The following is a 13,087-nucleotide window of genomic DNA, read 5'->3' as shown; positions in this document are numbered from 1 at the left end:
GTGTTTGAACTAACTTCCCAATGCACTCATGGGTCCATCCCAGAAGGAAGAAGATGTGTCGAACTACACTACAGAACATCACAGTTAATTTGGGGTAAAATAGGTGTTAGGCGAAGAAAAAACATCATTTACTAAGCAAAAGTGTTGTTGGAAGATGTTCAAAAAAAGAAAAAAAAAAAAAACACACTTTTGGACATATCAAACAGTTGCGATTGATCACACTAATTTCTTACTGACAATCGGGTCCTCCACATAATTAATCAGCAAATCACTTGAAATCTGTTTGGATTACTGAGTTTAGGTATATAACCCTCTCACTAGTGTTGGCCATGTTGAATGTGGTGAACATCTTTAGGTTAACAGCCTATGGTAGGATCACTGCAGCAAAAAAAATGTACAGCTATCGGATAAACATGAGAATTTGCTTAAACACGCTGTAATTGAAGACTTAAGAAGTTGGTTAAAGGCTAATTTGACATATTGGGGACTTTCACTTCTGTCCAAGGCAGTAGAATCGATACCACACACACTGTCTGTGTGGTCTTATCCTACTGACTCAAGCAGCCAGGAGGTGAATGTAGCCTAGCGTAGCATTCATCTTTGGAGAAGGGTCATTAGCCTGGCTCACCGTGATCACACCTGTTTAATAGACACGTGATCTCAGTTGATGTTACTCTGTACACGAACTGTGTACTTTTGTGCTAGTGCTACTGCCCACGTGAGTTACATCCATTACGTTCCTATATAACCACAACCTAATTGTTTGTAGGTATAACATTATAGAATTAATTGTGAGTTATATAAGCTGCATTATTGGGTATTGTGATCTGTAACTAGCCAATTCTAGCTGATTTCCCCTATCTAGGGGTGTTGGAGAGTTCACTCCATGGTAGCATGAGCTGCCAACTCAAGTTCAATAATTATACTTTTTGAATGAACAAATGAAAAACATGTTAGTGAGATGTGACTTTAGCTGTTAAGGTGTGTTTTGTAAACTTTAAGGAGTGTATTATCCATGGCTATAATGCTACCCATGCTTCAGGCCTAGTGAACATGACAGCCTCTCCATAAACTACAACGTTAACCTTTTAAAGTCATGTTTAATTACAGTTTAAACCACGATAAAACATGTAAAATACTGTTTGTGAGCTTTACCTGTTAAATGTGGTGACTGGCCCCCTTCCCGTCTTATCTAAGCTATGTGAATCGTTTCTTGCTCCTGGCCCTAGCTCTTTACATGAGAGTGTACCGATCTCCGTGGGAAAAGCCAATCTAAGCGTACGTCGACCTATTTCTTCTTCAAATAATGTAATGAAAAAAGTCACATTCAAGGCACTTCTCGCGTGTTTTGCAGTATGTTTTTCCCCCGATAGCTGAGTGTGTTTCTTACAGTCGATTGATTTAGACTGTTTGACGTGTCCTTCTACTTTTCGCCCGGCACCTGCCGCCAAACTCTCTAAGACGTACCTTCTCCGAGCTTTGACAGTCTCCCCGTCAGGCCCACGCACCCTCGCCCCCTTCATCTTCAACCTCTTAACTAGAAAAACCGTTGACATGTCTCAGGCGTTGCAATCGGTGTGTTGATGTGCGTGAGTCATTAATAGTTCAGTAAGGGGATCACGGGGGGGGGCGGGGGGGCGACGGTGCAGTTTCCAGTTAATGACGGACCGTTCGATTTGATCTGCATTTTGAATATCTCTTGCATCCCGCAGAGAGTTTGATCTTCTCTTCTGTTGTACACTTAGGTATTTTTTGAGTCAGCATTTGTCCTTTTACGGTATCTTGGTTAAAGCACTTGAGTGCATACACAACACAAACAGGTTGATCTCTTTTGTACAACAAGACTCCCATGTACAAATGATTGTCCTTTCCTGGTCCTGTTTTCCTGTTACCTCATCTTTTGATTGACACGGTTTTACTTGTAGTATTAACATCTTAGATTTTGGAGTACTCTGTCCGTCTGGATTTCTTAAAAGCACATTTCTTCAGTACCCCTTTCAGGGCCACGTGCATGACACCATGACACACAGAAAAATGTTTAATACACCCGCAAAACATGTAATCACTTAAAAATAAACCTAACCTTGTTTTTAGAAACAGTGGAGAACTTCTGTTGAAACTAGGGCGTTTCTTTATCTATGTTCTTCCCCATAGAACGGGGAGTCAACATGATTTTACCATCATACTCACTAGAAGCAAGATAGTGTATTCTTTAAGAATAAAGCTAACTTTCTTTTATTTACATTTATTTGGAATTTGGCAATGAGAATCCCATGACTTTCACAATGCAGTGTCTGAGATTTTCCCGCCAATGACTGGTTCTCTTTCCTCTTCTGATGCATTGGGGGGGGGGGGGGGCGCGACAACCCCAACATAAACCATCCTGACTCCGAAGCTATTCAATCAGGAAACCAATGCATAGTTCCCCCCTTTGTCTAGAATAAATCGGGGGTTTCCCACATTTTTTGTGTGTGTATCCCTATTCGAATCAAGAATTTTGTTTTCGCCCCCCTCATAATAACCTCATTAATTATGTTCTACACGCAGTCCTACCTGAATTAATATCCGCACTCTAATAATGCCTGATAGCATACATTTACTGGATCATCGCATAGTACAACGGCTCGTTTGATGAGATAAGTTTACGCACACGACGCTTGGCCACATTTTTAATTATTATGTTGCTGCAGCGGCCCGAGGGTAACTCATCCAGGTTCATTTGAACAACAGGCCTTATTTGCCATGCAACACCTTGGATATCGGTCAGGACAGTTTCAAACCTTTGCGCTTTAATGGAGTGTCTTAAGATCTTCAAGCTTAGTCCACTTAAGAATACAGCCGACAAACATTTCAGAAAGGCGAGATTCCACCATCCACGATTTGGCTTCTAACGGCCCCGGGCCTGACGTGACGTAGCCGAGCCGCACGTGGCCTATCTTATAGTCCCACAAGTACAATTGACAGTTATAACACATTCGGTATTTTAATTTTTTATCATAATACATGTTTTCTTAATTTTATGGGATGTAAGATGGTAACATGAAAGTTTAAAAAAAAACCTATTTATATTTTATTTTGCCTTTTTTTTAATGTTTTATTTTTTTTTGCTTGAACACAAACTGCATACCATATGACCCTATGGGGATGACTGGGGATAACCTTTTATTGCTTCACTTGGGGACCTTCTCGTTCCCTCCGTGTACAAATGGACCCTAACTTATTGGGGTTTTTTCAAAAACTTCTGGAAATAACGAGTTATTACTCTATCCTTAGTACAATATTGACTTTTCTCATTTCAAACATTGGAAGATACATCGATGTTTTTAGTGAACGCAATCAGTCTCTTACTAGCATACCATTTAAAATGGAAGGTGATTCATTTGTTTGTCAGGTTTAATTCAGTTTAAAAATCCCTATGGAAAAAACCAATAATGGGCATATCCATCTTTTTTGAATGGGTCAGGACTACATGGAAGGCCATTGATTTATATTTAAAAAATGTTCTGAACAACTGCCACCATTACTATTTTCTTCTTGTAGAAAGTGAAGGGGATCCGGTTTTGACCCGACTTCTACAAGGGTTTAAAATCATAAACATACTTCGCCCTTTGGCAGCTCAGGCTCCTACCCAGGAATTTCTGTTCTTAGCGTCGTGCAACATAGGCACAAATTTTGTTTTTGGGTCAGATGCGTGAAGGGGCAGCTGATCGGGGAGCATGGGGGACCTGCACGCTGGTTGCGCTCCTGCTGTTGTCTCGGTAACTATTCTTAAAGTCCTTTTGAAGTGCTGCTCTTGCGTACTGAACACTCGGGTGCTTCTGTCGAGGCTCGAGAAAACGTGGAAATGTCTCAGACGTAATAAGATAATGGAAGAGGAACAATGAAGTATCCCAGATTAGTAACAGTCTTTCTGTTCATACCAGCATAGGTACAGACACCACCAGTACATCTCAACATATTGGAGGAGTTTTGGAGATATCTATCCACCACCACTACAAGGGTAGCAAAATGGTATTAAATTTTGTGTTGCTTAAAAATGTGAAAAAGTTCACGTCTCTATGTCTACTCCAGGAACAACTGTCGCCCCAACCTCTGATACATTTCAGCGCTGTGTCACTGTGGTCTCTTATTGAGGTTAATCTAAGTAACATAGACTACCTTTTCTGAAGGGATTGTGGCTTTGTATTATTGTTTAAAATTAATATTTCTCAGGTTTTAACCAGAGCCTCTCAGAACATGGTCCAATAAACCAGCGCTTTTGGTGACACCACTTATATGTTTTTTTTTTTTGCGGGTACGAAGTAGTAAAGAAATGACCCAGTCCTTTTCAAGCTTTAGTGCCTGCCTTTTTTTATATGACTGACGTACCGTTAGCGCTCACGCCTTTCTTAATGAGGTGATACGAAGAAATTAGGCTCCACCACAACCTCTCTGTATGTGCCTCAGTATGGCTAAATGGATTTTGCGTAATTGTTTCGTCCGCAACTTTCACACCGCTAAACTGCAGTTTGAGATAGGATGCCTCTTTGCTGAATCGTGCCCTCCCGTTTTTGTTTAGAATGCCGTCAACTGAGTTAAGGCTTGCATTTCACGTTGGATTTTCATTGCTTTTCATTATCCAGCCAGATTTGCCTATCTATGTTGGCCATTGCAAGGGCGAATATAACTAAACTCGCGTTACAACAATTTTTTCCGCATACGGACAGCGTCCAACAGACATGCGTGTAAACGGCCGATTTAGTGCAGACACAAATACGCAGAATTGGCTTACGGATGTTACTACAGTATTTCACACTGTTAGGCACAGAGCACCAGTTTGGGGAGGTTTATCTCTGTTAACTCGTGGTTGCCCAGGTCGTGCTTTTTCCCGCGCCCCCCTCGTAATCCGAGTCAGGGGACGTGTTGTACGACCGGTGACCTTGAAGTTACGAGTACAAATGGAACGCCTATAAGCACTGCGTGAGGAAGGTGGGGGTAGTGCGGCAGCGTCCGAAAGTATTGTTTGTCATTATTTGAATTTCTCATTGTGGGAGATAGACAACTACGCACCATAGCTGGATCTCAAAGCACTATCCGGTCTGTTAGGCCAAACTTTCTTGTCAGCTTTCATAACTATCATTCTCTTGTTTGCACCATTTTATTTGTTGCATTAAGCATTATCCTGCTGCGCTGAATGTAATCACAAGTGGAATCTAGCTCCACACCTCATTAGAACCACCTTCTTTTTTTGGTGTTATTTTCCCATGTTTTTCTCACAGCCAACTGACCCGGTGACCGCAGCGGGGGGTGGTTGCTAGAATTTCCACACAACAATCATTAAATATGGCTATTCACAAATGTCTCGGAACAACCATTCCCCAGGTGGATCATCCTCACTCCCTGGTTCATTGTCACCGGATTTAAATAAATTGCATTATGTTTTTTGGCTTTTAGATTTTGGTAAAGATTTTGAATGTAGGTAGGAGAAGTGAAGAGCCAAATTGGCGAGTGATTTTGGTGGAATGAACCCATAATTACACGCTACACAATGCTCGGCGGGTGATTTGCCAAACAGTGGGTTTCATTCCGAATAATGAAAACTGTGTTTGTAGTCCCTTTTCCGCTTCCAAATCCATCTGAAAGAACATGTGTGACGGGAGGGGGGGGTGGTTAGAAAGAAACAAGGTCCCTATTTCTTTTTTCCCTATTGTCCTGTACACTAGCCGATGTTATGACTAATGATCTGAAGATGATAAAGTCCCATCGATAATTAAATGCGCACATGCGCAAACCAAGTACATGCACTTTGCTGTTTTGGCTGCTGGCTTTAAAAAAAAAAAAAAGAACTTGTTAAATGAACCCCCAGTAAAATGTTACAAGGTTAGGACAGGATATCTTAATTGCCGCTTATGGGTCTTTAACACAAAGGGTATGGCCCCTGTCATAATAAAACCTTTTCACTATGTAATTTCCCTCAATTTGAGGGAATACCGGCCTCTTAAGTTCCTCTTCCTGTGCTCTGGTAATCTTTTTTTTGCTTCGCTCAATGCTGCGCTGTGCAACTATTTTACAGCGACAGAAAGAGGTGACGACTAGAGGAAGCGTAGAAAGGAAAAGCGAGCATTTCTGTGCCGTGTGTTTGTAAAAATGCGCGATGAAACTTCGCCTGTTTTAGTTTTCCTGGTTTGTGTCGGGTCGAACCCGGCTGAACTACGCAACATCAGCATGTTTTTGGTGAATTCTTAGCAAACCTCTGAAGCTGAACAACCGGACTCCAGCGGTCTTTATTATCATTGGCTTGATAATGGCTTTTTCAACTTTGACACAAAATGACGCAATGCTACTGCGTTCACCTACTAGCTACTACTGGACTGCAACCGTCAACACAGCTGCTGACATGGTACATGGAGCCGGGTCGCTAAGCTTTCCATTAGTATAACAGTTTTTTAAAGAAAAAACAAAACAATGTTGATATTGAGCTACTGTGTAGTGTGTTTTCCAAACATTTCTTCCCGCTTTTTAGGGGGTTGTTACAGATGGTTTTTAGGCTACATGCTACGTAAACATGCAGCTTCTATAGCTCTACAACTTAACGTTTTAAGTTTAAGACAGTTTTAACCACCAATAACAACACTTAAGCAATAATGGTTACATATTACACAATTGTGAGCTTTAATCTGTGAATAGGCCTGCCCCTGCTTCCGTTCCCTTTAGCTAACTATCTGAAGCTTTCTTCTCCTGCAATAGAGCTCTGTGCATAGAGTGGTTAAACGGGCAATCTGATGAAGCTATGTACATAACGTAATGCTGGTTTATTATGACTTACTGCTATTAGTCAGGGAACTGACCGTTATAAAGGGGACTTTTAATTTCTGCAAAATGTGTTTAGTGGTGTATCTTCTCCCCGTGTTTCTTATCAAACCCCTTTAAATCAACCACGTATCATAAGACTTGCAACTCCAAGCGCCATGTTTTCTTTTACTCATTCTAGCATTATAGTGAAGTAGTATATTTACTAAAAGTAACCTGTTTAAAAAGTAGTACGTAAGGACCTTTGATTTTAGTATGGACTGATTCTGCATGTATTCCCGTGTTATATTCTTTAAGCATATCCTGTTTGGGGTGGGGGGACCTGATAAAATAATGGAAGAGGAACAATGAAAGTATCCCAGATTAGAAGCCAGTCATTTACTTTCCTCATCATGTGAATTCAACCCTCACAAGTGCACACCATTTATCTTACTGAGGTTTTGGAGATTATCTGCCACCACCACAATACAAGGAAGAAAGGATTCAATGTCGTTGCTTAAACGTGAAACTGAACCCGCGTATCTCTCCAGACAACGGTCCCCCAAACCCCCTGGTCGGCGCATTTCACCTGTCGCACTTTCTCCCTTTCCTAAGAAAGCGTGATTGCTTTTGATTGTGTGTTCAAACTCATCTGTCTCCTGTTATCAACATCCTCTCAAAACATGGACCCAAATTAGGGAATAGATAATGGCCTCTTTTTTCAACTTTAACACAAATGGACATTCCTAGAAGAACATATTTAGACATTTACCTGCTTTGACACACACCTATAACCTCTTAAGTTCCTTTTTAAAAAATAGGCGGAATGGACTCCACATAAATACCAAGTCTTTTCCTTGCCACAGCTATTTATTGATTTCCCCTATTCATGGTTGAGTGAACTCAGTGACAAGCAGACCTACTTTGTCCCACCTGAGGTACCATTTTTCTCCTCAACTATTCATTGATATAGTGTCAGGACCGTAATTACCTCGCTCCAGGGACCATTGCAGCCAGCCTTTGCGCTGTTTCTCCTCAGGGAGTCTGTGCTTGACACATCCTCAAAGTTCAGGGTTGTTTGAGTCGTGACCCAGAAAAGATCGAGTTGCCGAATGATAGTTCTAGTCTACTGTCCTGGTTTTAACGCCTGCAAGCATCGAGGAGCAGCTAGTCGATGCCACAATGTTCCACTTCCAGGATTGCTCCCCGGTTTCCACCTGAATCCTCCGGATTCCCCTCATTGTTGCCGATGTCCTTCACCTTCCTCTTCTTTGGTGTTGCAATTTTAAACTTCAGGTGGGACTTCAGAATGACTGGGTGCGTTCTCCCAGATCTGACTATCATCTTGGATTGATCGTTTTGATACTGCTACTAGTACTTTAACTAGCACCTTAATAAATTTCTTTTGTTCTTGCGGCAAGAGAACACGTTTAACAGTAGAACCAGCCCTGTGGCACGATTAAAACAGATGAACAATGACCCAACACATAAAACCCAGCCATATTTAAAGCAATTTAAGAACAGTAAAAAACCATACCTATCAGTAGGGAGAAGATTTCCGAAGTATTGTGATGGGAAAGCTAATCGGAAGGGAATTGTTTTTGACGAATTGATTTGAATGAGTCCCGTCCAGTAACAAGTCCGTCTGTGTATGGTTGGGATTGGACCTGCTTACAATATCAAAATCATGGACATCCACTTTGTATAATCGGCTACCTTACGCAGCTTCCTTAACATTTTACTGATGAACCGCAGGGTCCTTCAACCGTTGTTTCAGCCAGGCCCCCTTATTTGACAGACAGATGGAGGCGGGACCCCCTACTACAGTATTAAGCACGCTGTAAATAGTGACGGTGAAAATCTACATTTATCAACTTTTCTTCCCCAAAGTTAACAAAAAATTACTATCTGTATATTAGAATTTTACAGTAGAAATGCCGGAATTTACATTGACAACCTTGTCTACATGACAAAATCCCAGTAGGTCCTAAGGATTGACTGTAAAAAAAAACAAATGCGCAATATAGCAACCCAGCAGACTGTAAATAGTAAACTACAATTTTTACTTTTTTATTTAGTTGTAGGTTTGAATTTTGTTTGGTATTTCTGCACTGAGTACATAAAATAACCTGTAAATGAAAGTACAGTACCTTATAACTATAAAAAAGAATTCACACTACTTATCCTGACCACTTGTTGCAGTGAAGTTTCTGTAAAATTTCTTATATTCAATTATGTTACATGTCTAAATTAGAGCGCCTAGTAACGGGCCTAAAAGCCTTTATAAAATTTCGGTTTTTGCATACATACTAACGCTTCAATAACCTATAATTGTCAGTATTTATTGATCACGTTGTAAGTTAAACATACCGTGGCACCCGCGTGTGGATGCTTAGTGAACTACCTAGACTCTAGTCCCGTACGCGTGTAATCTTGGTATATTTGCTGATAATATGTTGATTCATGTAAGAACTTTACAATTTATGAAAAAGCTTCAAAAATTTAAACAATAATTTGATGCCCACCTGCATTGACTTAGACCCCCTAGGGGGGCCAACACCCTGTTGACAATCCATCTTATACTGTATATTTCTACTTTTACCTGAGGATTTTACCAGTAATAACTTTTGGTTGCCCTACTGTCATTCACATCACGTGCTTCTTCCTTTTGCAAATTGTCTGCAGCTGTCCTGTGCCTGTTTCTACCGGCTGTTGTTGTCATGTCCTGTCAGTTATAGTAAGCAGAGCTAAAGTCTTTCTCGGGATGAGATTACCAGAGGAACCCGTAGCGGCTTCCCCTCATGCACGACGGCGGATTATAATGCCACCTAGGAGACCCGCAGTAATTCATGACTTGCTACATAACTCTTCCACACAACCAAAACAAAACTCCATATTGTTTTCATTTCCATGCGCTGGCAGCGCAGAAACAAGTGGTTTTAATGTAAGGATCCCACACAGCTCCAGCCGGTGGATTTTGTGTGAATAGTTTGGCAGCTTGATTTAAGTGGTTCTTTCCGTACGCACTACCTCTCCAGAATTGCAAACAGCTGCTTTCCTGAAAGTGTTTTTTTTGAACATAACTTATTCACTTTTCCCGCCGAAATGTCGGATGCTCTACTCATGTATCTCAGGCTGAACTCAATCTATCCTCGCATAACGTCTTCTCAGTTCTCAGCTGTGTGCTAATTTGATTCCCCTGTTTAATTATGTCTGAAGCAGACGTATTCACAAGTTGCAGTTCCAGGTTTGTCACGGCACTGTTCCTTGCTCTGGTATCACCGTGTTTATGTGACGCTCCCAAGGATGGCTCATGGTTCTTGGCCTATGCTTTGACGACGTCGTCTGGTATTTGAGCCTGGGCAGCAAGGAACTTTGTTTCCTCATAGATGGAAGAAAAAAGAAAAGTTCTGGGTCCTATTTGTAAGAGGCATGTTGGGTGGCAGTGGGTGCAATGGAGGTGAATAAAACAAGATCAATTTTCAGAGAACAACTCCTACAGTAATGTCATGCAGCTGAAAGCGCTTAAAATATTTGAAGTATTAGGAGACAAAATTTGGTTGCCCAAGAATGCAAGAGAGGCATGGTCACCAAGAATGGAGGGGGGAGGATTCTGACCTGGCCAACTAGTTGTTATATGCAGGACACGGATTGCATTCATTTCAGATTTTGGGTGTGGGGGGGGGGAGACGGAGACGGAGACAAGCCCCGCTCGTGACTACATGCCCTTTCATCAATGAGACATGTTCCTAAGCAATTCCCACAAAGTCATCCATTAATGAAGAACACAATGTGTGTGGTGTTGTGTGTTGTGTGTGTGTGTTTGTGGATGGGGGGGTTGTGGGGGGGGGCTGTTGTACAAAATACAACATGTGTTTTGGATATTATGTTCAGAATCGTTTGTCAGTGTTTACATTTACCCAAGTTTTTGCGCTAATTTAACTGTAAACAAACGCTAAACTATAACTTCCTGTTCTTTTTTTTTTTTTTTATTTATTAGGCCTGTTATGATAAATAATGAGTTATTCTTTTTTTTATTTATGTATTTTGTTTTGGTTATTTTATATTGTTTTATAGCTTCTATAAGTCCTCGCAACTTTCATGGATTGGCTGTTAATAACTACAGTTTATGTACTCATAGCCACTGTTTGAGCTATTTATTTCTTGATTTTATCATTATCAATTTTATCTATCTAAGTATCTTTTTGGTTTTTATAGTGTCTAGCCTCTGGTGTTCCTCCCTTATGATGGCGTTTCCGACGCTGCTGTTCCTATTTTTCATAAATTTCCATTTTTGGTCGTGTATAGGGGCGGGTCCGGTATTGGTGCAAGGGGGTTGGGGTTGGATAATTGTAACGTTTAGTAGTCTAGAGCACTTTTCCAGCAGAATAAAATCACAAGATTCTTTACAATCAATATGGAATATGAATAATAGAGGACTAAATGGTTCTGGTGAACTCATTTAAAATGTCTATTAATACCAATTGTGGCGCCACGTAGCCGATTAATTCGTATCAGGCACAAAAGACAACACGATATTTGCCGTATCGAGATTTTGTGTCCACACCCGCTAAATTCCGTGAAATTTAAAACAGTCAAGACAATGCACTGTGACAACACTTTTAATTACTTTACTTAATTTTACGTAAGATGCCAGTGTTTATTATCTCACTTCATTGGTGGTACATGGTGCTCGGGAGGGTGTCCTAATATTCTCATTAGAACAAAAAACCATTATAAAAAGAAAACACAAACCAACTGAGAAGGTTTTTTTAATGGTCATACAAAGCAGGAAACCTCATCTAACCCTCTGAGTACTGAGCAAAAAGCAAACATTACATAGACAGTGTTTATATATATATATAATATAATATTATGTAATGTATCTGTACTTCAGATATTTATCGCTGCTACTTAATGTTAACCACACCGTGGCCTTCGATATGAGAAACATCACTCATTTCCGAACTATAGCCGGCCCTCAATTGAGACCTCATTCCCGATAAATTTATCCTTTAGAATTTGCATTTCCTGTCCATGTCTTTATGTCCAGCTCTCGGGAACCTGCTTCGCGAGACAGGGGCGGCGAGTCGACCCGGATCCTCAAACCAAATTGAAATATGACAGCCAGAGAAATGACCCTCAGCATTGGCAGCAATTCACGTGAAAGACGGAAAGAAAAATCAATTCTGTTCCTCGTGCCATTGTTCACCGCTTTGTGCAGATAATGGCAGGTAATTAGAAATGCTGTGTGTGTGGTGTGTGTGTTGTGTTGTGTAGTGTGGTGTGTGTGGGTGGGCCGGGTAGGTGGGTTGTTGGGTGGGTAGGGGGGGTTGGTTTGGGTTGGTGGTGGGGGCCACTCTAATACATTTACATTCATTTTTCCATATTCACTGATGCTGGTGGCTTTACAGGACAACAAGGCCCGCCGTAGGGTGCTTTTGACGCGTCGTCAGCCGCGAAACATTACCATCATCCCCCGCTCAGGAAAATTCACAAGCTAATCTGGTTTTTTTCCTGGAGTGCCCAACTTTATTCAGGGCTTGATTAGAACTCGTGTGTCTGAAAAACCCTCACTGTTTCACTGTGGAAACAACCGTGTTAAACATTCTACTTCCAAAGGCCCTAGAGGAATGAATGTTTCCAGTTTAAAGCGGGGGTCTTTAGAGATTAAAGCTCAAAGTCTCGTCATCGGGTTTGATTTGAACGCCCACCATAGTCAGAGTTACATGGTTATTTTGCAAAACGTTCAAACCAAATGATGATTTAGTATCCCTTCAAAATGAAATAAACATGATACCACTCACGATAAATTAACAAGTGTGACATGAAGAATTTATTTATTTTTAATTCCTTTTTTCCCCCAAAGCAGTGATTCCTTTTTAAGACCTTTGCTTGCATAATGGTATTAAGGATAATAGCCAAGACAATTTCCAGATATGGGCCCATCTCATGTGTGTTTTAATTAATACGTACCCTATAATACAGACTTTTTGAAGAAATTCAATTAAGCCCCCATGTGACGCATCACAATACCGTACTTACATTATTTATTATGAACACACCCTGACGACGCTGGTTGTTCTTGTTTCCATTTATTCTAAAAACCGTCCTTGCCAAAACCCAGGAAAAATAGACAGGTTTGGTCCTCACCTCATTTTTTGGGTTGGCCGTAGTCGATCGGTAACTATGTTTTTACATGCAGGATTAACGCAGCTAGAACTATTTTACTTTAATGTTTACAATCTGGTCTTAATTGTCCCATGACATGTGCTCTTTGGATTTTTTGTATAGGACCTAAATAATTAAGTAGTGTTAT

The 13,087-nt window shown here is 40.8% G+C and overlaps 2 protein-coding genes across 4 annotated transcripts in view; both read right to left on the bottom strand.

Annotated features, from left to right (window-relative positions):
* LOC116693755 (mixed lineage kinase domain-like protein) overlaps positions 1–13,087 on the bottom strand; it is a 525,120-nt gene that overhangs the window by 428,982 nt on the left and 83,051 nt on the right. The window lies entirely within an intron of this gene.
* The window catches only part of glg1a (golgi glycoprotein 1a), a 90,841-nt gene that overhangs the window by 30,199 nt on the left and 47,555 nt on the right, over positions 1–13,087 (bottom strand).

Source organism: Etheostoma spectabile, chromosome 8 (genome assembly GCF_008692095.1).
Source record: "Etheostoma spectabile isolate EspeVRDwgs_2016 chromosome 8, UIUC_Espe_1.0, whole genome shotgun sequence".
Taxonomy (NCBI): domain Eukaryota; kingdom Metazoa; phylum Chordata; class Actinopteri; order Perciformes; family Percidae; genus Etheostoma; species Etheostoma spectabile.
The sequence above is the reverse complement of the archived record's forward strand: the minus strand, read 5'-3'. Positions and strand labels throughout refer to the sequence as shown.